The 24,926-nt window shown below is 40.3% G+C and overlaps 5 long non-coding RNA genes across 7 annotated transcripts in view; all 5 read right to left on the minus strand.

The window, feature by feature from the left end:
• Window positions 1-24,926, minus strand: part of LOC145451819 (uncharacterized) — a 75,678-nt gene that overhangs the window by 18,647 nt on the left and 32,105 nt on the right. The gene's annotated exons all lie outside the window — the stretch shown is intronic.
• On the minus strand, window positions 263-1,182 carry LOC145452253 (uncharacterized). Its single transcript, XR_013919267.1, has 3 exons — window positions 939-1,182; window positions 748-793; window positions 263-556 (listed from the first exon to the last, which is right to left on the minus strand). It is a non-coding gene; the product is annotated as an uncharacterized LOC145452253 (long non-coding RNA).
• On the minus strand, window positions 3,961-4,983 carry LOC145452255 (uncharacterized). Its single transcript, XR_013919269.1, has 3 exons — window positions 4,688-4,983; window positions 4,572-4,617; window positions 3,961-4,231 (listed from the first exon to the last, which is right to left on the minus strand). It is a non-coding gene; the product is annotated as an uncharacterized LOC145452255 (long non-coding RNA).
• On the minus strand, window positions 9,809-10,929 carry LOC145452254 (uncharacterized). Its single transcript, XR_013919268.1, has 3 exons — window positions 10,773-10,929; window positions 10,661-10,706; window positions 9,809-9,896 (listed from the first exon to the last, which is right to left on the minus strand). It is a non-coding gene; the product is annotated as an uncharacterized LOC145452254 (long non-coding RNA).
• On the minus strand, window positions 16,431-18,025 carry LOC145452252 (uncharacterized). Its single transcript, XR_013919265.1, has 3 exons — window positions 17,868-18,025; window positions 17,207-17,252; window positions 16,431-16,764 (listed from the first exon to the last, which is right to left on the minus strand). It is a non-coding gene; the product is annotated as an uncharacterized LOC145452252 (long non-coding RNA).

Consider the following 24,926-nt stretch of genomic DNA (forward strand, 5'->3'; position numbering starts at 1 on the left):
CCTATCAGTGCAACAAAATAGAGATGTCCGCTCCATTTGCCGCCTAGGGCCACGGTGTAGTGTTCAGCAAGCATACAGATCCCTCAACATAATAAAAGTTTCTAAAATGTGCTCTTTAGATACTGAAGAGTTGATGTATATATACCACAATATGCAAGGCCGTAACTACCGCACCCGGGGGAGGGGGGACGAGCGCGAAGGGGCCCAAAATTATTTCGTGAATAAACATAAATTACAATGTATTTTTTGAAAATTTGTGCAATTATATGTATTTACTTATCTTCGAAAATTTATCAAGTCAATTTGTCAGTATGTTATGTCCATACCCTACCAAGTCATTAATATATTCCAGTATAAACATATATTTGTAAATTTCTCTTCGAAAATTTGTCAAGTCAATTTGTCAGTATCTTATGTCCATACCCTACCAAGTCATTAATATATTCCAGTATAAACAATAAACATGTATTTATATATTTCTCTTCGAAAATTTGTCAAGTCAATTCCGATCCGTCTCGTCCAGGATCATTTCCTCGAAGTTCAATACCGCGTCTCTCTGAAATGCAATGTAATTATAATCCGGGAAATATTGAAATGTATGGTATGGTAGATAGTGTCTGTACTCTGTAGTATCTCCGAATCATACCAACGTGGCCTGATATATTGCGTATCGCATTTCAGCGGATCAGTATTGCTATCACAATTCTTCCTATTTATGACATGTTTTATGTTGTAGGTGTGACCTACCTCCAACTGTTGATATTGTTCTTCGCTAGTATCTCTAGTCCGTTCCCTGTAAAGATCGTATGTGAAATATATATTGCAATCTCCTCATATTACCTATTGGAGGTTTGGGCCAGAGTCTAAACGTCAAGTCATGTAACGCGGGTCTTACTTTCATTTATACAGATATGTGGGATATTTATTTATCTGTTTACCTGTCCCACCCAATATTATGAGCCCTCGTTTCGATCTTTCTTAGAAGTCCCATGGATTCTGACATCAAATGCGCAAGACACAAAGCCACAAGTAACAAGGTTGCAGCGTTCTTCATTTATTTGATCTGTAACACTAAGTCGGTGAAAGCTATATGTTGATACGAGTTTCTGTATATTTTTCCATTCGTGTGCTACATACGTAGCGACACGCCTCGGTAACTTTTTTAAATAGCGCCCAAATAATTTTACCCATCGATATTCAATTGAATTCTATCAAACAGGACTTTTGTATCTATCTCATTTTTCACTGTCACCGTCTGCTTATTAGACATCGCTCGCGTAATGACACTTACCTTCGTGACATTAACTATATATTCTAGGCACAGGAAGGGCGCTCAATATCCTCGTATGTTTCGATATTGAAAAAATCATTAGGTAAGCAATGTGTATAGTTACTATATCACCCTCATTAGCAGCGGGGTAAACTACTAATCCAAGAGTGTCAAACATACGGCCCGCGGGCTGCATTCGTCCCGCGGCGTCATTCTGAGTAAACTGAAAAACTATTGTATTATAGAGTACATTTCTAATAATAGTAAATGTCGAACATGCTCAACGGTCACATTATAACCATCTGTCAACAGTGTTGAATTTTCACTCAAGTAACCATCAGTAACAAGGTGGTGACATTGACACTACATTATGGGAAGGCAAAAATAGCACATTCTGTTCAGAGTTTTCTGGGGAAATAGACCAAATAAAACGTATTCGCAGAGGCGGAAACTACAATCCGAAACCGTTGCAAGTAAAACACATGGAGAATACAATAACTACACGAAGAATAGAATTAAAATACCTCTGATCGCAATGATTTCTTATATTACTCTGACCGAAAAGGCCCCAGCCCTGGTCTCCATAGAAATCAAATGGTGAATTGGTGATATAAAAATGATCAAAAAAATTCCAGCACCCTCGTTTACAATCTCTTATATTCCTCACCACGAATACGGGGCGCCAAACGATGCATCACGATTAAATAAGGAGATCATTGAATTATCCCAACTTCCACCCCCGTTAGAGCCACTGTTTCAGTAGGTTATAAGTGTATTCAATCGGGTAATAATCGCATTCAGTCAATTCCATTGTTTGCGAATAACGGTGTTGTCAGAATAGAGCCCATATGACCCGTGATATAAAATATAATAGCATTTTGCATGGCGGTTGATAATAAAGCATTCCAGTGGAAAACAAAGGTGTGGATTTGGAGGTGACATTTTGGATCATTTGATATGCCTGGCCCGCGAGCGATCAAAAGTTTTAAATCCGGCCTACGACCCGAGTTGAGTTTGACACTCCTGTACTAATCTGATACCAGATATATAGGTACGATGTCGATGAATTACTTACATCAGTTGTGCAACAATTTCTCATTGATATTATATCTTCATACCAGATTCACGCCATAGAAAGCCATATAGGGCTAACTGACTGATCCACCAGCACAATAATCACTAGGACAGTGGTTCTCAACCTTTTTGTCTTCGCGGACCCCTTTTGGACCGTCACGGACCCCCGCGGACCCCCTCAAGTTTTCGTTCAGAATTAGCTCAATTATCGTGCAACCGTTATCTGTCTCGTGCAAATGTTAATAGCAGGCTAGTGATAAGCAACCACAAAATGACTTTTCTTGAAAATTACAGCACACTAAATGTAGAAATTGGATAGACTTTTATTATTTCGAAGGAAATTTTCCAGCTGCATTTCTTGTCTTGAAAATCCGCGACTTCGATTTGATATGAACGAGTGCCAAAAATCCATTTCCACCAAGATATATTGGTGGCTAATGTAATATTAACGCGCAACGCTTCCGACGACAGTTTTTGATGTGAATTTTAAATGAACATATCACGTCCAGCCTAGTCATTTCTACCTAGCATCTCATATTGAAGTGATTTAGTGGTTATATCACAGAAGAAAATTGATTTTGTGGCGAGGTTTAAATTCCTTCATCGGGACAGATTAGGAAAAAATTGAGGAATTTCTATTTCAAACAGGTGTTTACTAATTTGCTGAGACTGACAACTCGAATTCCAAAATGGTTTGCAAGCATTTCGAAGTCACCCTGTTTGATTTTGCTAACTCAATCATTTTATTTTTCCACAAACCCCAATAAAACATCTCTAAACAGCAATATGTTTGCACCAGCAGGCTATTGGCAATTTGACAATTAAAATTAGTTAGCACATTCGGATATTTCATCTCAGACAACCATTTGCATGATGTGAGTCATAAAGTTTTAGCAATTACGAAGCGAAACTGGCTCATGCTTTTCCTAATTAGAAAATATATATAAATTAGGTTGCAATCATTTTACAAATTTAGAGAATTCGCGGACCCCCTAAAAATGCTTCACGGATCCCCGGTTGAGAACCACTGCACTAGGATGTATTTATCCTTGTCAAAACTGTAGTATGATCCATAATATGGCATAGTTATGGATTCAGCGCAATCGAATACGAAAGGGATTGTTTCCGACATCGTCGAGTTTTTATTGAAAACCATTTCTAATGCCGCCATAAAGCCTTGCTTGTTAAACGGCACGTTTATTCGAACCTCGTAAAAAGAAGAATCAAGGTCCCTGTCTCAATATAGCGGTGTAACCAAATGTTTTCTGCCTCGGAGGCCATTAAACCCAAGTGTCGGAATTGTTTGTAGTCTGGAAATGATCTGCGATTTAACCAACCATTATAAAGCTACAACAGTCTATAACCTGCCTTCAGACGCGATATCTCTGGGAATATTTCATTAATGTTGTAGCTTTGTTACTAGGTAATTTTTAGCGGTGATGATCCACTGGAACATCCGGCTTTAGTCTGATCAAGGCCGATTCGGCTCTCAATCCCTGCACCATGGTTCGAAGATAATATAAATCAAAGCTCCTCTTCGTCACCCATATCTGGTCAATGGTTACTTATAAATCGCTACAATTCACCGAAAACTTGACCAAGGAGTAAAATGGATGCAGCATCAAACCTCTATGCGTATAGTCGTGGTTTCAATAATCATTGACCCAGTAAACATAGATGTCGAACACCGTGAATTTAAAACATCATCATCTCCGAGATATCAATGCGAATGGCAATCGACCAATTACAAAAATATCACTTCCAATATCCGTATAACATCTCTTCCGATCAGTAGCGTCATGATTGCAAGAATTCATTGCCCCGTGTCAATAAACTTCATTCGAATTCAAAAATCTCTCGAATTGCGTCATCGAGGATGTCGTCGTCCTGTATACATCACACAGAAAAGGATGTATGGTTACATTATATTCGGAAATACGTAATACCTTTAGACAGAACTGGGTGACATACTTCCAGGTCAAATCCAGTAAATTTATAGTTAGAAGATTTAGATGATATCTTTAAATTGGGTATTCAATAGCATGTTTGCTGTTTAGCAACCAGTTAAGTAGCTATAGACTAACATCGGAAAACTGCCGGTAGGAATACCCGAATCATGGACGGTGGGTATGCACTACCGCATCACACTCTCACAACAGCACGATGCAAATACTAGTATATCTACCTAAAATGCCTCACGAATATACAAAAGCGAAAAACAATATACCTGGATGATCACAGGCGATTCTGATGCCTGACTGCAGCGACCGAACCTGCAAATTCAAATTAGGATAGAGTAGAAAGTAAGGAAGTGAAAGCTGAGTAGCCTATATAAAATCTTACCTAGATGCACACGAAATCCTTGGCGGCCAAGCTGCAGATTCGGATACAAGCATTATGAGGATTAAACAGGAGAGCACGAATGCTGTTTTCATTTCGTTAGATATGTAACTATAGATGCTTCGAAGAAACACCTGAATATGACAATTAATATCAGTCTCTGACTTCTATACCTTCAATCTTCATGCTCGGGGCCAGCAACACATTATGTCTCAGGGCATATTCAAGTCAAATTTGACAAACAGTTATCAGTCGCCCAGTTTTCTGCTGCATGGCAGCGGAATATTAAGAACTCGAACCGCATCGTACTGCAACGCCAAAGCATAGAGGGATAACGACATAACGAGTGCCATAACGAGCATGCGGTAATAGCTTTATAATTTCGCAGCTTCCTATCGTGACATTATGGCATATCATTATTGCAAGATTCTGTGAATAGAGATTCGCGAGATCTACAAATCTGGGCCACACAATATTTTAAACCTAATGTACACTAGGAATGATCTTCGAATATGACAATACGGAATTGTGACAAATACTTGCAGAGTCATTATGCATGCTGAAGATATTTCGTCTCGCTTGGTTCACTCCCTTTGTTGCCACGGCCCCACCATTTCGTTAATATATTCCCATATATGCATATATTTCTCTTTGAAAATTTGTGAAGTCAATTTTCATCTCTCTCTTCCAGCATCATTTATTCGAAATTAGATAAAACGTCTCTCCGAAATGCAATGCAATAATAATCCAGGGAAACATTGAAACTTGTGGCACTTTAGGACGTGTCTGTCGAGAGAGAGAGAGAGAGAGAGAGAGAGAGAGATGGTATTCTTTTTCGCCTGCGCCATCGAGATGCTTTGACGACGGAGATGCGATACGGCCCTTATAGTAAGGTCATCTAGTCTGCACCCCCGGTTTTTTTCTCCTTCATGCTATCCGTGATTGCTGAGCGCCTAGCAGGATAGCCGCGGATACCAGTTTTCGAGTCTTTGGTCTGACGCGGCCGGGGATCGAACCCACGTCGAATCTCAAAATCATACCAACTTTAACTTATAAATTGCGAAGCGTATTTTTCAGTTGATCAGTATTGCTTTTATGATTGAAATTGTACTATTTAGGACTCTTGTTTTAGGTTATGGACGTGGCCTACCTCCAAATCTTGATATTGTTCTTCATTAGTATCGCTAGCCCGTTCCCTGTAAAGACATAGTATGTGCATTGTGCATCTTCTTTACAATATTAATATATTATGCATATATATCGCATGTTTGCGCCAGACTGTAAACATTAAATCGTTTGGCTCGTGCCCACTGTCATTTATATATATATCCGATATTTTTATTATTTAGGCATTGTAAATTTTGGAATACGTAGTAATAAATTTACCTGTCCCAGGGGATTGTTGCGTGAACCCTCATGCGGATCTTTTTTGTAGCAAGTACCATCGATTCAGAGATCAAATGCGCAAGACACAAAGACACAAGTAACAAGATCGATGCGTTCTTCATTTATTTGCTCTGTAATGGTAAGTAGACGCCTACTGATGTTACTAGGATTTTATGTAAGTTTTTTTCCATTCCTGTGTGAAATACGTTACTATGCCTGTCTAACTTTTCTAATTAGTGCTTAGATACTGTTATCCATGGATATTCTATCAAGTTCATGCATAACCAATTCCACCAAATAGGACTTTTGTATCTATCTCATTTTTCAATTTCTCCTTCTGTATATTAGACATCACACACTTAATGAGACTTACCTTCGTGACAAAATGACTATATTCTAGGAACAGGAAGGCTGCTCAATATCCTCGTATGTATCCATATTGGAAACATAGTTCGGTAAGCAATGTGCACAGTTAACTATGTCGTCCGTATAAGCATCGAGGTAAACCGAGAATAATAATCTTTAAATTAGAAGAACAAAACTTTCATATCACAACGATATGTTCGTATTACCTAATTTGTTCCATTCGAAGCATTTCGACTGACACTCATCAGGGCGAACGTCAGTGAATCCTGTTAACCAATTTCGAAATATAAAGGAATTTTGTCGTTGTGACGGAATAGGGGAGAGTACACTTACTTGCTAACGGCATAGAGCGCGAAAGAATGTTCGAACAGCCATTGATCGGCGCAAAATAGTCTACCATTATGTGTGCAGAAATGACATCGGGTATCGGACCACACATCTTATCGCAAAAATGAATTGAAGAACTTGCTACGTAGTCAAATTAGAAAATCGCAAGATGATGACGCATCTGTCGTTCTACACCAGACCTGGGCAAAGTGCGGCCCTGCGAAGCCATTCTGCGCGACCCGCGAAAGGATATCATGATAAGTGGAGCGAAATTTTTCCTATCATAAAGGGAGGTGTGCCTAAAATTTTTATTCAGAACCACTGTTTTAGAGTCTTAATAAAAGAACGTGGATAGGGGTTTAAAGAGAGTTAAAAATGTATCATGTTTAACATTGTTTCGAGTCATGACGGCAAATAGACATTTTTTTAATTAACCGTCACTTACTCATTACCTAACATCAACACATTCACTGAGCAGCATATATTAGCAATGTAATTTAGAAATAAAATTAAAACACGCTGGAGAATATAGCTAGAATTTTTCACTCGGCCCGTCAACGTATGTTTTACTTCTCATTCGGTTTGCGGTGAAAAATAAATGCCCACCCATGTTCTACACTATCATATCATTCTCTGGATACCATGCTGGACTATATGATCAGTAAACGGTTTGTAACTCTGTCCTTAACCATCCAAAATATCCGAAGCATATAGCAGCAATCAGTTTTCCATGGTTGCTCGTAGTTGCTCTCTCCTTTATTGAACCAACCAATATGAAGCTGCAACAGCCGAATACCTGCTTTCCAGTATTGGGATCAAGTCACTACCTTCGAGTCACGAGTCATTTCGAGTCATTGCATATTTTGACTCAAGTCAAGTCAAGTCAATGGATTTTCAAAGGTGACTCGAGTCAAGTCAAGTCACTCGTTTTTGGAGGTGACTCGAGTCAAGTCACAATTCAAGTCAAATTGAATTTTCGAAATATGAGTGATGATTCAAAGTCATTGCATTTTGCTAGATGAGTGAAAGACAGATATATTGGTCATTTATCTTGAATCAAATAACGAGTATAAGGTCAAATATACATGCAAAAGGGCGCTGTATCGCTCACGCAGACGTAGAGCAGCTAATGAAATACGTGAGCCAAAATAGAGGATCGAATACGAAGCGTCAAGAAGTTAAAACAAATTGATGTGATATAGTGCACTACCCATCTACACATCCGTGAGAATATAAACGCATAAACTATATTCGTTCGATTCAAATCATACAAGAGGGTTTGTTAAGGTGGGCACTGCGCGATGTAAGCACTGAGCCGTGTAAGAATCAAAGATGCGTTGCTATTAAATTATGCTACTGCTAGTACATAAACGTAAGCTGTCATCACTTCGTTTTCGGTCAATTTATTTGTGATATGACAAGGGGGGGTCAGTGAAAGGTACAATCAGTGAGTGACCGGTTGCTCTCACAAGTCACACCGGCGTATCGCGAATAATCCGAACATAAACATGATACAGATAATTAATCGACACCGTTTACTTGATGACTTGAAATTGAATCGTAACTTTTGCTACGAGTCACGAGTCAATCCACATTTCTGAAGCGCCGAGTCAAGTCAAGTCAAGTCATTTTTGAAAAGTGACTCCAGTCAAGTCGAGTCATACGAAAAAGTTGACTCGAGTCTGACTCGAGTCAAGTCATGACACGAGTCATCCCAACACTGCTGCCTTCATCTCTCGAAATATTTCTTCGGCTCTGTAGTTTTGTCATGAGGTTATATTTATAGTCGATATTTCATCTTCATTATACCGAAACTGTATGCTTTTGTATGGCTTATACGCCGTCACCGAATCTGTGTACTTGTCATGAGTAAGTCACAACGACAACATTCTTTCTATTTTCGAGTTTAGTCAACATCATTTAGTGACGTTTGCTCCTGATGACAATATTCTGTCGGAAAATTCTAGTACTGTAAATATAGCGATATGAACCTTTTTAGTGTTGAATCCGGACCTGATTTGTCTCAGTATACACTTGGTTTTTTACCAACACCACATCTATTATCGTTGATTTGCAAAAACAAAGACCAATGTTTTTAATATTTATATTTAACTCATCCAGAGTAGAAATATGAAAGCGCCTTCGCCTTGGTAACAGCCATAATGTATCCGTTTCCAAATTTTTAGATTTTTACGTAAATGACAATATTCAAGTTTTGCATATCCTATTTTACTTCTGAAAATTTAAAATTCACTCTAAACTTGCTCCAACAACATGAAACTACACTCATGAAACTTCACTACCACATGACCTAACACATCTGTCCTCTCATATAGTGTCTCTCATAATTTTGATTAAGTACAAACACAATTTTATTCAAATATTTATAAACATGCATGATGCTTTCGTGCCAGGCGTGAATTTCTGCAATAGCAAATCACATTTTCACGATGTGTGTGGAATGTCAGTCTGCAAGGTTTTGTCAAGTATATGCCTGCTTGAAAGGACTTTGCGTGCCACTATTATTATTGTTGCTGCGGCACGCGGCGTCATCAGAAAATAGGAAATTAGCCCGCGAGCCGTTTGCTGTGACCCCAGACTTAGACCGAGATGTCTTGGTACGGGAAAATTTCAAGAAAAATGTCAGCATTATTTGGATGCCAATTCCCATGATGAAGGATGCTGTCCATTAGACTGTTATTTCGCTAATCTCTAAAGATTGTGATAATGAGTATCGTACCGGTGATGTTCCGCTACAAAACCCGGTTAGCGTCTGATCAAGGTCGATTCAATACTCAATCCCCGTTTCAGCGTTCAGGGCTTGCAAATCAAAGCCCCACCTTGTCACCTATACATCTGTTCAATTGTGTGTTACAAATCACTAAAATGGAGCGAAAAGTCAGTCATGGAGTAAAATGGGATCACCGTGAATTTAAAACATCGGCATCTCCTAGATAACAACGCGAATACCGATCGACCAATTACAAATATATAATACTGACGATACCTGTATAAAACACTCTTCACATGTAAAGTATCACGATTGCAACCAGATGAATTTATTGCCTTATGACTATCAAGTTCATTCGAATTCAAAAATCTCCCAAATTGAGTCATCGAGAATGTCTTCGTCCTGTGTAAACCACGCAAAAAGATATATGGCTACATTATATTCGAAATACCTTGTGCCAGAACTGGGCGACGTATATGGAAACCCTGATCTCGAATCCAGGAGATATAATTGAAAGAATAAATGTTATACATGATTATACATATCATTGCGCATTCAATAGCGTGTTAGCTGTTTTTGGTGCGGCTTCACATATCTGAACATATGCCATCGACACTTTCTAGTACCATGTTTTTCTTTCACGCCCATCCCTATGGGTGGAAATGGGTTGATTACACCAGCCCTTACGGGAATATGTCCCAGGGGTGTACTGGATTCTGTGCACATATACCGCCTTTTGGATCGTTTTGGTGTAGCACACGTATACAAATCCACTCCATACCTAATATATATTTCCATAAGGCTTGGTGTATTTTACTCGTTTTCATCCATCGGAATGGAAAACAAATGAGATACCATAAAGTGTCGCGTAGGCATACACTATATGGTGTAAATTTGTGATTTTCGTTTACACTGATATCCATCGCCCATCTTTCGTCGACGTGGTGGACAATAAGGTGAATATGACTTGGGTGCAATATTCCACGATGGTTTTGATGGTACATGCAGGGAGTTAGCCAGACCGCTGGTGGAACAACCGTCAGCGGAAATTTTCAAACAATAGACAGTACACCATCACACAACTCCACAACAATATCGTGAAAATACTATAATATATAGAACTAGAAAGCATCACGAATTCGTAATACACAATAGCGACAATATACCTGGATGGTCACAGGCGAGTCGGGTTGCTGACCGCAGCCATTGAACCTGCAAGTTCAAAGTTGGATCGAAGACAAAAGTGTGGAAGTGAAATCGGAGCGAATAAAATGATACCTCGTTGCACACCAGTTCCTCCGTTGAGCTGCAGATTCGGGTACAAGCATTCCGAGGATTAAACAGGAAATCAAGAATGCTGCTTTCATTTCCATGGATGTTTAGCTAGATGTCTCTGAAAACGGTAATTATCAGTCTCTGGTTTTCATACCTTCATGCTCGGTACCAGGAACACATTATATCTCTAAGCATATTCAACTCAAAAGTGACAAACACTATCAACTGTCCAGTGTTCTTTCACATGACAACGGAATATTAAGTATATATCTGTTTTAGCTCATCGTACTGCAGCGCCATAGTTATATAGAGGGAGATAACGAATGATACACGAAATGTGCCATGACGTGAATGCGGTCATATAGCTTTATAATTTCACAAACTTCCTATCGGGATATTATGTAATGCCATTATTGCAAATAGAGAGTCGTGACTAGAGCCCGACCGATATTGGATTTCTGAGCCGATACCGATAAGACCGATATCCAGTACCTCCACCGATAACCCCAATATATTCAGTCGATATTCAAAAGATATGGAATCTAGCTCAAGGACCAATTTTAACAACTCAGGAGCATTTATTTCAACAACTTTACAGTCATTGATATGCTTGAACATGAAATAAATGATCTAGGGGCTATAAAAATATATCAAAAGCACCAATCCAGCAGTTGCAGATTACAGTTCACGAAGCACAATTTCTCGGCTCTTTCTCCAAGGAATGAACTTCTGTGGTCTTCCATAAATGATGTATAAAGTACTAAACATAGTGAGCAGTCTTTCTCTTGGTACCATAGTTAGTGGCACAGCAAGAATTGGAAATCTTTCTTCATTTCGGTTCCACCGCTCCCTTGCAGGGGATCTTTCCTTCAATGGTTTCACCAAATATTGATATTATTATTGATATTCTTCTGGCAGTGCACCTGGAGCCTTCAGCACATCGTTAACAAATAGATGAAGAGAATGTGCAAAACAACTGAAATTGTCCACGTCTGCAACTGCTCCACCCATCCCCCTGGCCCCTTGGGCCTTGACCATGAGCCATGACCAGCATTCAAACAATCAATTGATCAATATTTTACGCTCTTTTGTCAGAATTGGCATATGTCATCATGGAATTAAAAATTTTCGTATCAATTGTTGGCTTTACTCCACGTTTGCTTGATTTTCTTGCCCCCTATGCTCGCATATTTCCTATCATGGTGGCCCCGAAGGCCTCAGTCAGACGACTTCATACATTACTGGTAGCTCTGTTGGTTGGTACCGAACCAATAGCACTTTCTTCCGAGAAATGTTTCGACGAGACGCTTTTCTCTATCATCACGAGGGTCAATCCAGCATGATTGATGTTCTCATTTCTCTTACTGATTGAAATATTCTGCAGACAACTATCCAATCCACCCAGCTGCTCTCTGTCTTTGGTGATCGATTAATGCATGGGGGGTTCCCACAAAGTCAGTGGGGCATAACGGTGGTTGGTAATCCATAATATTTTTTAGATAGGCACGCCTACTGCCTGTATGGAGTATGCACTATGTGCAGCATGACCATTTATTTTTTATGATTTACCGTCCTCACGTCTTCTATCGACTTCTCTGACTCCCTGCCACCATGTTGTGACGTCACGAAAATGGCCGATATTTTTTCACCTTCAACGGCCGATACCGATATTTCTCTCCAAGCGTGATATCGACTCGATATTATCGGCGAGCCGATAATCGGTCGGGCTCTAGTCGTGACACCTACAAATCTCATCCGCATAATATTTTTGAAATACCGTACATACCAGCATCGCATCTGTGCGATAAATAGATTTCAGCTGTTCATTTGAAAAGCGGAAACTTGACGAATCTTTTGTGGAGTTCGAAGCGCACAGCTAATAATAATCGCAGTCAGCTTTACAAATATCTGAATAAGCCGCGCTACCTCATGATTCGTATTTCTATATAATATGGTGACTCTGGTCCATAGATCCGAGATTCGAGATGAAGCCTACTCCTTTTTGCAGGAAATGCGGGATTCAAATTATGGAGTTACTGGGACCATTAAATTAGCATGATGGTAGCAATCAGGCAACGTTTTCTTTACCTATCTCTGAGCATGACAGTGTATTTTGACTGTATCCCGAGAAGCTGTATTATTCGTAACATTCACTATCTATTAACGATTACTGTAGGCTTAGAGGAGTTTCATGAGCCAGTGTCAGGGGTTCCCTGGAGGTCACGACACACACTCAACTACAACGCTGTTGCGTTTCGACCAAATAATACGATGACACTTTGAAATATGAAGTATTGCATTTCTGAAATGGTATCTGAAAGGGAACAGTAGAAGTCGCACTTATATGCAACAATTATTCATTTCTAATGTTTTCGTTTTGTGTGTAATATAGAGTAGTCTACAGCAATATATTAGATGTGTAAGGTATATAGTGAGCTGTGCATTGTTGTATATTTTTCGTTTTTATGAATCAGCGAATATTTTGGGTTCCGCGAAGGCTTGCAGCTTTGCGTAAGTGTTTCTCGGGTTAGTAACGGTTGAACCACTGCTCTGGAGCTAGACACCGTGAAACACGATACCCGATTGTCGCGCATACAGGAAGGAAGCAGCTATTCGCAGTTTTAGTAGAAAACCATATGGTTATCCATGGAGCATCTATAGTGCTGTGATGTCAAACTGGTGGACCACTTAATTACCTTTTGTGGCCCTCGAAGTCACGACGATTTGACATCAACGCGTTCAATATTCTATGTGATTAAGACTACATTTTACACCATTACCGTACAGAAGTCATCATCAAAATATCTGGTTTCTGAATTGGAAATTCCCAACCGAAGCACATAACGTCATACATCACATCAACAGACGATTTCGTCGGATCGATCATTTCGAATCCGCATGGTTGCAGAAACAGCCATTTGTTACTTTCGTTTACATTACGCGTACCGCGACACCGCGTGGTATATATGTTTGAGCATCATTCCTATTGATATCGCTGACACTGCATGGTCTGTCCGTGTATTGATATTGGTAGATACTCCAGAATGAGTCCCACCCGATATAACCCGCACTGAATCATTTGCGTCGCGAAATATTTTAGTTTAATCGTGAATATAAGCGTCGCACCAGTGCAAGAATGAAGTTTTCTAACCTGTAACCAATGTGTAAGAGCGCACTCGTTATATAAATATCCCACTGCATGGATTTCAAAATCCTTCTCATTTATGTGATCACCATAGACAAGGAATATGGACCCAAACATTGAATACTTAGAACATTGGTTCTCAACCGGTGTGCCGCGGCACACCAATGTGCCAATTGAACCGCTCAGGCGTGCCGCTAGAGAATGTGATAAACAAGGTCGACGTATAGAAAATATTGAGGACTCCAGATTCTGAGTATGACATAGTCGGCGGTTCTATTATTTTTATCCGCTCAAGGCACATAATGTAGCCTATACAATACGATACAATTAGTAAATAGGATAATGCCGAAACGACCAAGTATACGGTCTCTCAATCTGGCATCGCCTCAGCCTAATGCCCGATGTAATGGTGCTCGATCTTGATCTTTCTTATTGCAGGCCTCCTCGCTCTTTTCATTCTCTTCTTTGAATTTTTCCTTGATTGGGGCTTTCTCTGGGTCTTTCACAGGCACGATGTAATCACGGTGACGTATTGGAGGAGCATCTCTGGCGCTTGGGAACTTGCTACTGCCAACAATCAAGCCGGGGCCTCTACTGTCAATTCTGTTGCAACGCCAACTCACCCACATAGAGTAGTATTTGAGAAGGCGATAACTAAAAAGGTCATCACCCGGACCATTTGATCGTGATGCTGACGCCTGGCTTAAGATGTTGACCTCTACTCCGCTATCTCCGGCCATATGGTAATCGATGTGCTATGGAGGGGTCGGGAACCTTTTTCGACCGAAGAGCCATATCGAGGCAATATTTTATAATGTAACTCCCAAAGAGCCATAAATGTCAATCAACTGTTTCGTCACAATTGAAAATCCGTGGCGTATTGGTAGCTCACGTATGGTCACTATACAGCAATGCATACATTGAAAACTTCAATAATTATAGGCATTTTCTATAGATGTTTATGAATGACTAGATTTTGAACAATATTGTTCGAAAATAAAGTGCGAAAGGAGAGGAGATGATATGCATAGGTGGGGCACAGACGGGCTAAGCCTCGCCTGTGATAGTGTAACTTACATAGCTAAGAATTTATAATCACTGATATTAATCGACTCTTATTTTCGCCATGATTCCGAATATCTAAATATTGATCGTCTTCTCCAGTATTCAGCTAACAAAACGTTGCGCTACACACCTACATTTTAACGGCGATACTAGCAAGTTACCAATCGAGAAAATGGATTGCTATGGCGTTGTTTTTAATTTGAATTTCTAGTTGTGTTAATGTCACTTCCAAGGCAGTTCATTTCTCGGCGTAGATTGGGAGGAAAATGTATATTTGAAAACTGCATTATCAAACCAGCGTCGCCATGCCTGCTATTCTCTTTGATCAATCAAGGTATCGTGCGATCCACAATTTCGAGGCGCGTGATGTCGCAGATCGAATTCGCGAGTGATGTTAGTCGCCGGCGCAACAGCAACTTAAAAATGTGAGGATTTTGAAAAGGGGTACACGAGAACCTAACCCTGAATACCCCACTCTCTTGACCTGGAAAATACATGTTTAAGCTGCCACGAGAATAATTATTTTGGATGTAATGAAAATTTACTAACAAGTTGCTGCATTATTGATAAATTTAGCACAAAATTAAAACATTGTTAAATAGTCATATCATATGCCCAAAAGAGCCATTGGTTCCCGGCTGCTGTGATATAGGGCGCAGAGAACTATACTTCCCTTTCACAGGGTGCCGCGAGGTCCAAAAGGTTGAGCACCACTGACTTAGAATCTAGAAAGCATGACTGTATCGTGACCTAGAATAAGTCCCAGCCACGTATTTGTTGCGTCCCATTCCATCAATGCAGTAGAAGGCCTCGAGTGGGCGAATGAGATATGATATTTTTATTTTAAAAATATGAAGCTAGTCTAAGGGAGACCGGGGACAATTGTAAAACTTCTTGTATTTTCTAACATCACGTGTTTTTATTTTCATGGAAATTTCATTTCCAAAGTTTTATATAAAGAAGCCAACAACTCGATAGTTAATATAAAAACTACAATGGAGCTCAATCAACAATCAATAATGGAATTTTGGGGCGCGAACATCGCCTCTCAAATGCTACAATCGCCCCGTTCAAACAAACAAACTGACTTACAGATATCATCATCATCATTGGTTTTGTTACCAATTTTAACAGTTTAATATCAATATCAATATTGCTAGAATGGTAATTTTATCTTTCTATTGAAATGAAAGTCGAATCCATCGGGGTGGGGTTGTCAAGCCCGAGATTAGAGGGCTGCACGCAGCGGTGTAGACCTAAAAATACTTTGTGGTGTTACGTTCAAACTCAGGCTCGTGTTGAATATCCGTTTGAGTGAGTGTAGTATATACTATATACTATATGGTATATGCACAAAGTATATATACTTCATGGGTAATTGGCGTTCGGGCAGTTGGTTCGGTTCATATTCTGCTGATGAATCGCTGTAGCATTGGTTCGATGTTGTTGCATGGATTCGCTATATATTTAGAAGATGAAGAGCACGAACATTTCAGAACGACAGGATCTAGGAATACAGTAACATTGATTGTAACAGTGTCACCTGACACTTATGAGTCACATATATATTTTATCTTTTTCCTGAGTATAGTATTTTCATCCACTAACCTATCACATTATATGTCGTAACTAGATCACTTCTATGAATTACAAAAATGCTGGATAATATAGCATTTGTATGATGCATTCAATGATCAGTATATCATTTGGACACTCTTCCTTCATTTATTTGGAGGCCATGTCGATATCTGATAATTCTTCTGTTACGGGTTCAATGACATCGTCCTGAAAACGAAACGAAATATAGATTATGAATGATCAATTAAAGGTATTACACAGATATGTACCAGTCGGTACAATAATCGGTATTGCATTTTAGGAATAGTATTTTACTTGTACCAATCTCAAAATCATAGCTTAACGGTTTTGTTCTTTTAACATTTTGTTGATGCACAGTTAATTTTGTTCACTAGTATTCGATTATGATGCATAATAGATGTGAAATATCATGTGTAATGTGGTAAATCGGGGCCTACGTTATTGAATATCGTAGATCTTTGTTTTCGGAGCTCAGCAATAATGTGGGGTGCCGCAAAGGCTTGCATATTAACGGAAGGGTTCCCAGGTTATTAAAGGTTAAGAGCCACTATGGTCTATAAAATGACGATGGGCATGACCAAGACGAGCATCGCATACACATTATGCATGCAAGGATGTTTTATTTTACCTGGATTTCATGTGAAGATGATATTTCTGTATCCCCGAAGAATGGACTGTAAAAAATGTAAAAAGTATTTGCAAGCTTTTTGGCGGGTGGGGATAATAACACGAACTCGCTCAGTAACTGTTCGGGATGGTCCGAACCGAGGGAAGACACAGGCGTGAACGGACTTCAATCGTTATAAAGGGTTTGCGGTCAACTGAAACATGATACACCAGCCACAATTTCGAATTGGTCGAGACAACAAACTGTCCGGCCAACACGCAAGAGCACAGGGAACGCACCGATTGGGATTAAAATTCAAATGATAAAGGCAAATATCGATCTATGGACCTACGCGGATCTATGGTGTGTGATGATAAAGAATGATTCGGAACGAGGGTTCAAGTGTCGTATGCTAACCTTGTGAATATTGAGGCTCGCGTTTACAAGAGACAATTCTTGTGTTTCAAGTTATTTAGTGGTTGAGTTTTCTGAATACTTCCACTGCTATACTTAACACTTTGGATTTGGCAAGTTAGGTTGGGATACTCCTGAAGTATATGCGATGATATGCTTATGAGCAACCGCCAACACCACGGTGTTTCTGACGAACACTGGCGTGAACTTCCAGTTGATACCATCCATGGTAATTATAGTCTTACATAGTATTTTAGCTCGAAAATACCTTGGCAATGACCACCAAATATGTCTCCTAAACCGGGTTCCTGAACGCCGTCTTCTTCTCATTCCCCGTGAACACTCAGTCGTGGTGAAAACCAGTGCGACAATCAACGTCACCGCAACTGCTGTGTGATTCATACTTAATGTAACCAGCTGTGTATGCAACATTGCAAATACTTTCGTTACATGTATAGCATATCACTATAATGCATATTGTATATCCGCAATTACGATGGCAAATTTATAGTAATTGGGAGATAAAATCCCTCCTACATATCCTTGCAGTACCATTAAAAATACATGATATAGTTTATGGCAGGGACGGGCAACATACAGCCCGCGGGCCGGATCCGGCCCGCGGAGAGTTTTCCGTCTTACATGATAATGTGGCCCGCGGCCCCAGTCTCCCGAGCTTTCCCACTACTTGCTTACTACCTCCAATTTTAGTGACTGTATGTTATGATATACTTATTGTATGCTCAGCGTGCGAGAGTGGAGGTTACGCGTAAGTTTGTCGAAGCCAGAAGACTTGCATTATCGGCATTTACGATGTACGTAAATGTATGTAATGTCGTTTGTGGTAATCATGGTGTTTGTCGACTACAATAGTAATTTACACCAGGCTGATATTTCTTATTTTTCATTCTGTAACCGCCGACTTGTAGTACGAAACACTTCTAGCCTTTTGTAAGACGTAGGGTTACCATATTTTGGAAATCTGAAAAGAGGACACTTTTTTAAAATTTTCAGACTTACAAAACCGGAGGAAAATCCTGAACAATGGTAAATTTTTCGCACTTCGTGGTCGGTTGACTAAAAAAGGTAAATTTCTCGCTCAGCGCTCAAAATACAGTTTTTCCTTTCACATTATCAGTTGGTGGACTAATAAAAGGTCAAATTTCCGGCTCATCTCCCGAAATAACCGCTGGAGCGTTACTTTAGAGGTCAAAATCTTCAAAATGAGGACAATAGGGCGTCCTACGAGGACAATTTCAGAAAAGTCAAAAAAGAGGACAAATCCTCTTAAAAGAGGACGTCACACCGCTTATACCAGGGGTCGTCAACTCAAAACGGGTCGCAGGCCACTTTTCAAATTTCGTAGAGGACGCGGACCGCATGAATTCAATATCGAGATTAATCAGGCCTCACAGTTGAACAACGTCGCTATCTTGTCACCTACTTCACCCTAATGAATGAATATCTTGGTAAATTAGGGGCACCGGGGTTATCGAATGTCTTGAAATCTAAATTAAGGATTGCGCCGTGTGTTGATTGATCAGATAGAAGCAGACATGGCGGGTGGCGGCGCCTGTATGACAATGCTATTCTCCAATCCACATTGTCTTCGTCATTTTCGGCGAGTAATGGCTTTGAAGAGACATTGCTGTCGTTAAAATACAATCATTAAATACGATTTATTCCTTGTATATGTGGATAAATGGGCGAATAATGTGCAATCCGGCCCGCCAAGTACTTCATTTTCCTATATCCGGCCCGCCGACTGCAGAAGTTGCCCGCCCCTGGTTTATGGTTTATAATTAATATTTCAATAGGCAATAAATGATCCCTGACAATAGTACTTCGATCTGATATGTCCTACTCAAAATGCGCAGCTCTTAACCTTAGCTGTCCCAGTTGTTGCACGTGTTGTCAGATCTACAGAATAATTACCACCAAATTCTGTCGATGAGCAATATACGCGCCTAAATGTTACCACATCAATACATCGCTGAACCGAACACCAGGACCAAAGTAATACAGCAATACAATAGCGAGATGATGTATGTACTTGGTTTTAGTAGCGTCCTGATCTAATGTTGTACGTACTAGTTTCGATGACTCAATCAAGTGTCTTTATGTACAAACTACTTATATCTATCCTATAAAGTGATCAACCAGCGTATATTCAACTAACATCATACTTCGTGGTTGCGGTTAACCTCACGATAATCACCGGGATGCATCTAATGTTGAATCGGAGCATGATCTTTACCGGCAACAGTCAGACGCAGAAACAGTAACCTGAAAATTTATCTCACCTGCTCAATAATACTCGATATCGTTGTTATGCTGTTGGAAAATATGATGGTGTCGCAATGACTTCATAAACCCATTGGGGCGACTCCAGTTTGGCTCGAATCAACTTTCTCAATTCAATTCAACAATTGGTGTAGGCTTAAATTGTATGGTAGAGATTGGGGATGCTGTGAACGTGATGTTCACGTTCGCGTTCTGGGTGTGGATCTCAGAAAATTGGAGGTTCACGTTCGTAAACGAACCTTGGTAGGTTCTGCACCGTGAACGTTTCTCTTGTTTTACCGTCATTATAACATATTTGGTTTAAATTTTTTGTATTTCAACTTCGAACCACTCTATGCAAGGCGCCAGCAACATAAAAATATCAAAACGAAACGAGCGTGCCTGAAAAACGTTACTTGTTTTGATACAAAAGTGGGCTCGAAATATTCCAGGTACCCGTTTGTGAATAGTTAATGACTCACTGCTGTAAGCTTGACTCGCAATCACATAACATCAAGAACGAAATACACCACAATCAGCGAATGATGCTTATTCAACTGATCATTTAAATGGATACAAATAATACAACGTTATCTATAATGTAAAAAATCTAGCAGGCGTACGGGATCTATCTTTATTTGATACGATTTTTGTATCATAAAAACCAAATATGTGCGATTGGGGTGTTGGCTACTGTAAAACTTGTTTTAATATCGGTAAAAAGTATAGAAACCCGTTTTACACTCTGCTCAATACCAATGTAACAATAGTCAGACTCAGAATACATTGTGCGGTCTGGCCTCGACCGTTAGGGCATAAGCTTATATTCCTTTGCAAGTCCTCGTCGAAATTGCTGGCAAAGCGATGGACCATATTGATTTTATGGGATTATTATAGCATTTGATTGCTTCAGTTGATACATTTACGTTTAAAAAGTCAGCATGTAGCCTATTTCAACAATTTGGCTTGAGTCGTCGCTAGGTATCGTGTGCATTAATTTATCACTTCACTGAAACGTGGGGTCAGAATTAGCAATATGACGTCACGTCACGTCATAAGGTTCACGTTCGCGTTCACACAGAACTTTCCGAAAATGTTCGCGTTCACGCGAACCTGAACCTTTGAGGGGTTCGCACGGGTTCGCACCATCCTTAGTAGATATGTGTATGTCTATCGGGTATTGCATCATATTAATTTATCAACTTTCTGAGGTTTCGTATTCCACGATCTATTTGACTGCCAGTGACCTTCGTAATTTAGCAGTTTTCCGCATGTTAGGATTACCATGCTTAAAGATGAAAAAGAGGACACTTGTTTCTAGATACAATAGGAGACATAAAAACGGGTTATTTGGACCTATCGTGCTGACCATCGCCGAGAGGTTGACTAAAAAATAAGATCAACCTTCCGCGTCTGCACCGTAAATCCGGTTTTCCGCTGTCTCACGGACAGTTACCGTCGGGTTGACCTTTTTTTAGACAACGTCCACGGCTGCTCCAGAAAGAGTCAGTTTTCACGCGTACTTTGCGGCGAATTGACCTTTTTGGGTCGTCTCTGTATAGTCATTGGTCATCTTACACTCTTAACAAGGTGGGTGTCTGATTCCAAAAACTATACTCCAAGCAATGTTCCCTCTAAGCTGCGCACGTGCGCAAATGCGCAGTACTGAAACGGTCTCTGCGCACAAAAAATCTGAAGTGATGTTTTTTTAGTCCTTGTGCGCTGTTGTCCAATGGACCACGCAGCCGCGCAGACTCGTGAAAGATTAGATGGAATATTGGCAGGGCCAAATAGTGTTATCACTGAAGTCTGAAACCGCAAAGCTAAATATTTCCCTCGGTGAAGAAATTAGAATGTACATTCACGAGCGCCTCACGAAAGGGATTTTTTTAGTATGGTCACGTACGCGTGGGCGATATAGATATCATTTCAATAGCGAATTATTTTCTGGAAATGGCGAAATACCATATGGTTTAACAAAGTTATAAATAACAATGGGCTAGCCCGAAGTTAATCTGCGATAAACTAACGAATAGTCTTCTCCGCGTGGCATGAACATTACGTAAGATTTACTCAGGACCATAACTGCCGCACCCAAAACCCGCCAATTGGAGGGCCGAGCTCGAAGGGGCCGAAAATTATTTCGGTAAATAACATGAATCATGTTGTATTTTTTTGGAATTTTTCCGGAATTTTTTTCGCGCTAGTCGCGATTTCATTTTGTAAGATATCTTGATTATTGGGTACCAAACGCATGATTTATAGAAATGGGCACTAGGGCGTCGGCTATTACCGCACGATGACGCTCCAAGACATATGAAGTTAAAGGCTATGTACCACGTGACTTCGAGAAGTGCGCCAGAACGATCATCAGCGAGAAAACCTTGGCTGAAAAAGACTGCCCTTGAGCTGACCGAAAACGTCGCTATATATATACATATATGTTTAATTGCCCATGTCCATTGTCCACAGGCGCCTAAATGGCTGGCGCCGAATGTTCCTGTCCTAGCGATCCGAGTCCCGCAATAGGACAAACGCCATATCGAGGGAACATTATTTTCCAGCAAAGAAATACCAATTTGAAATCGTGTACGTCTTTTAGTTTAGCACGTTTGGGCGATTTCAATATCTTTTAACATAGCAGATACGAGGTCACGAAATAGCATCATAACGAAGTCATTATTCCAACGGGTACGCCGGAAGATGTTTTGTTATTATTTGGAGGGCCTATCTATTCCAACACACCTCACTCGATCAGCGCTACCGGTAAATCTGATTATGTGAGCAGGGAGAGGATAAAAATTATGCAATTCCCGATCATATTGACCTATGCAATCATGAACTGTATAATCTTTTCGCGCTTCGCGCGTTCAGGCGACAAGAAACGCTAAACGGGTATATACCTAATGTAGATGACAAGCACCGAAAAAAATCCCACAGCCCGAGGGGGGTCTGGGGGCGAAGCCCCCCAGAAGTTAGTTTTATCACCCTATGGGAGGGTGGTTGGGCACAGCTGGCCAAGTGCATGCGCAGTGAGTTGGCGTGTTTGCGCAGACTCGTGAAATAATAATTGACTCCAAGTCGTTTTCACACCTTCCTATCTTCTCATTGTATCGCAATTTTTGTGGTGTATTGAACTGATAAAAATTGCTAATAAACCAAACCGAACAAGAGCAGAGGACGGATTGCGATACGAGCGAGATAGTGTAATGGTTATGCGTCCGGCTTCTCGAGCGGTAGGTCGTGGGTTCGATCCCCGGCCGGGTCATACCAAAGACTCGACAAATGGTATCCGCAGCTATCCTGCTAGGCGCTCAGCAATCACGGATAGCATGGAGGAGAAAAAAAACGGGGGCGCAGACTAGATGACCTCATGGGGCCGTATCGCAACTCCGTCGCCAAAGCATCTCGATGGTGCAGGCGAGAAAGAATATCATATCTCTCTCTCTTGGGCGTCCTCGGAGGACATTTTATTTTATTGAAAAAAAGGGACAAATGGTATCGCTACTCAATGTGAGACATGCAAAGCCCTGTTGAAGGTATTATTTAACTCGATATTCGTTAATCAATTCAGAATTTATGTAACGACTTCTATTATCTTGCAAAATGCGATAACTTGAATCATGCCTCGTACTTCGAAAATTCGACAGGACTTTGTGACTTGACTTGAGACACCTCCAAATACTGAGTGACTTGACTTGACTCGAGCAAAAATCGGATGACTTGACTTCCGTCAAATGTAGATGATGACTTGATCCCAACACTACTGTATACCAGTGTTGGGATGACTCGAGTCAACTTTTTCGTGTGACTTGACTCGAGTCACTTTGCAAAAATGACTTGACTTGACTAGACTCGGAACAAAATTCACGCGCCAATGTCAAGTCATTAAGTAAACAGTGTCAATTGAATCACCCTATTTTATGTATGTTCGGGTTGTTTGCGTAACGTCAGTGTCACTTGTGGAAGCAACCAGTCAGTCATTGATTGCACGTTTCTCTGATCCTCCATTGTTACATCACAAATAAATTGACCGCAAACGAAACGATCACGGTTTGCTTTGTCGTAGTAGCAATATTAATTTAATAGCAATGCATTGTTGGTGTTGCAGCTGTGGATTATACCACTACGCTACGTCGCCACTCACTCGCCGCTTTTCGTTTCACAGTACTGTCTCTAAAATAAAATATTTTCTCGGTGGAATTCAACAATCAAGATGCGTTTGGTGCCCTTGACAACATTAGTCATACCGATACTATGAAGAGAAATGTGTTTTCATAGGATGTTATGGAGAATCTCATTTGCAACAGTTCCAAAGCTCTGCGGTCACTTTTATTAGACCTGCAAGAGCTCTTGATTAACGCTGGTATTGTGGGGCTGTCCCAAATCTAATGTGAGAGTCTTCGGAGTCCGGAAATAATATTGCACAATGGAACATACAAATAAAATGCGGTTGTACCAGACATAGAACTCTGTCACTGCGTGGTGATATACGCTCATGATCGCACTCCATCCCGTATCTTGGTCTGAGACGTAGCGCTCACTGACACGAGCCATTTTATCATCCACAAACAGAAGAGTTTATTATTTTATATACACGTCTCTACAAGACCGTAACTGCTGCACCCCAAAACCCCCAATTGGGGGGGCCTGAGCTCAAAGGGGGCCCAAAATTATTTCGTCAATTAGCATAAATTATGGAGTGGCCTATTTTTTGAAAATTCATGCAACTTTTCAACAGTTTTTCGCGCTACGCGCGATTTCAAGTTGCCAAGTGTCTTGAATTTTGAATACTCTTCCCCCAAGAAAAAATACGCAAGATTTATAGAAATGAGCATGTCGGCATTGGCCATTACCGCGCCACAATTTACCAAGACAGATAAAGTTTTAGGCCATGTAGCATGTGACTCCAAGAAAGGGGCCAGGACGATCGGCAGCGAGAAAACCTTGGCCGAAAACGACCGCCCTTATGTTGACCGAAAACTTCGTTATGTATACAAAATACAAATAGGTTTAATTGGAAAAATTATATGCTAGTGAAGAA

The sequence above is a fragment of the Botryllus schlosseri genome, chromosome 12 (genome assembly GCF_051294905.1).
Source record: "Botryllus schlosseri isolate E-star chromosome 12, Bs_hap1, whole genome shotgun sequence".
Lineage (NCBI taxonomy): Eukaryota > Metazoa > Chordata > Ascidiacea > Stolidobranchia > Styelidae > Botryllus > Botryllus schlosseri.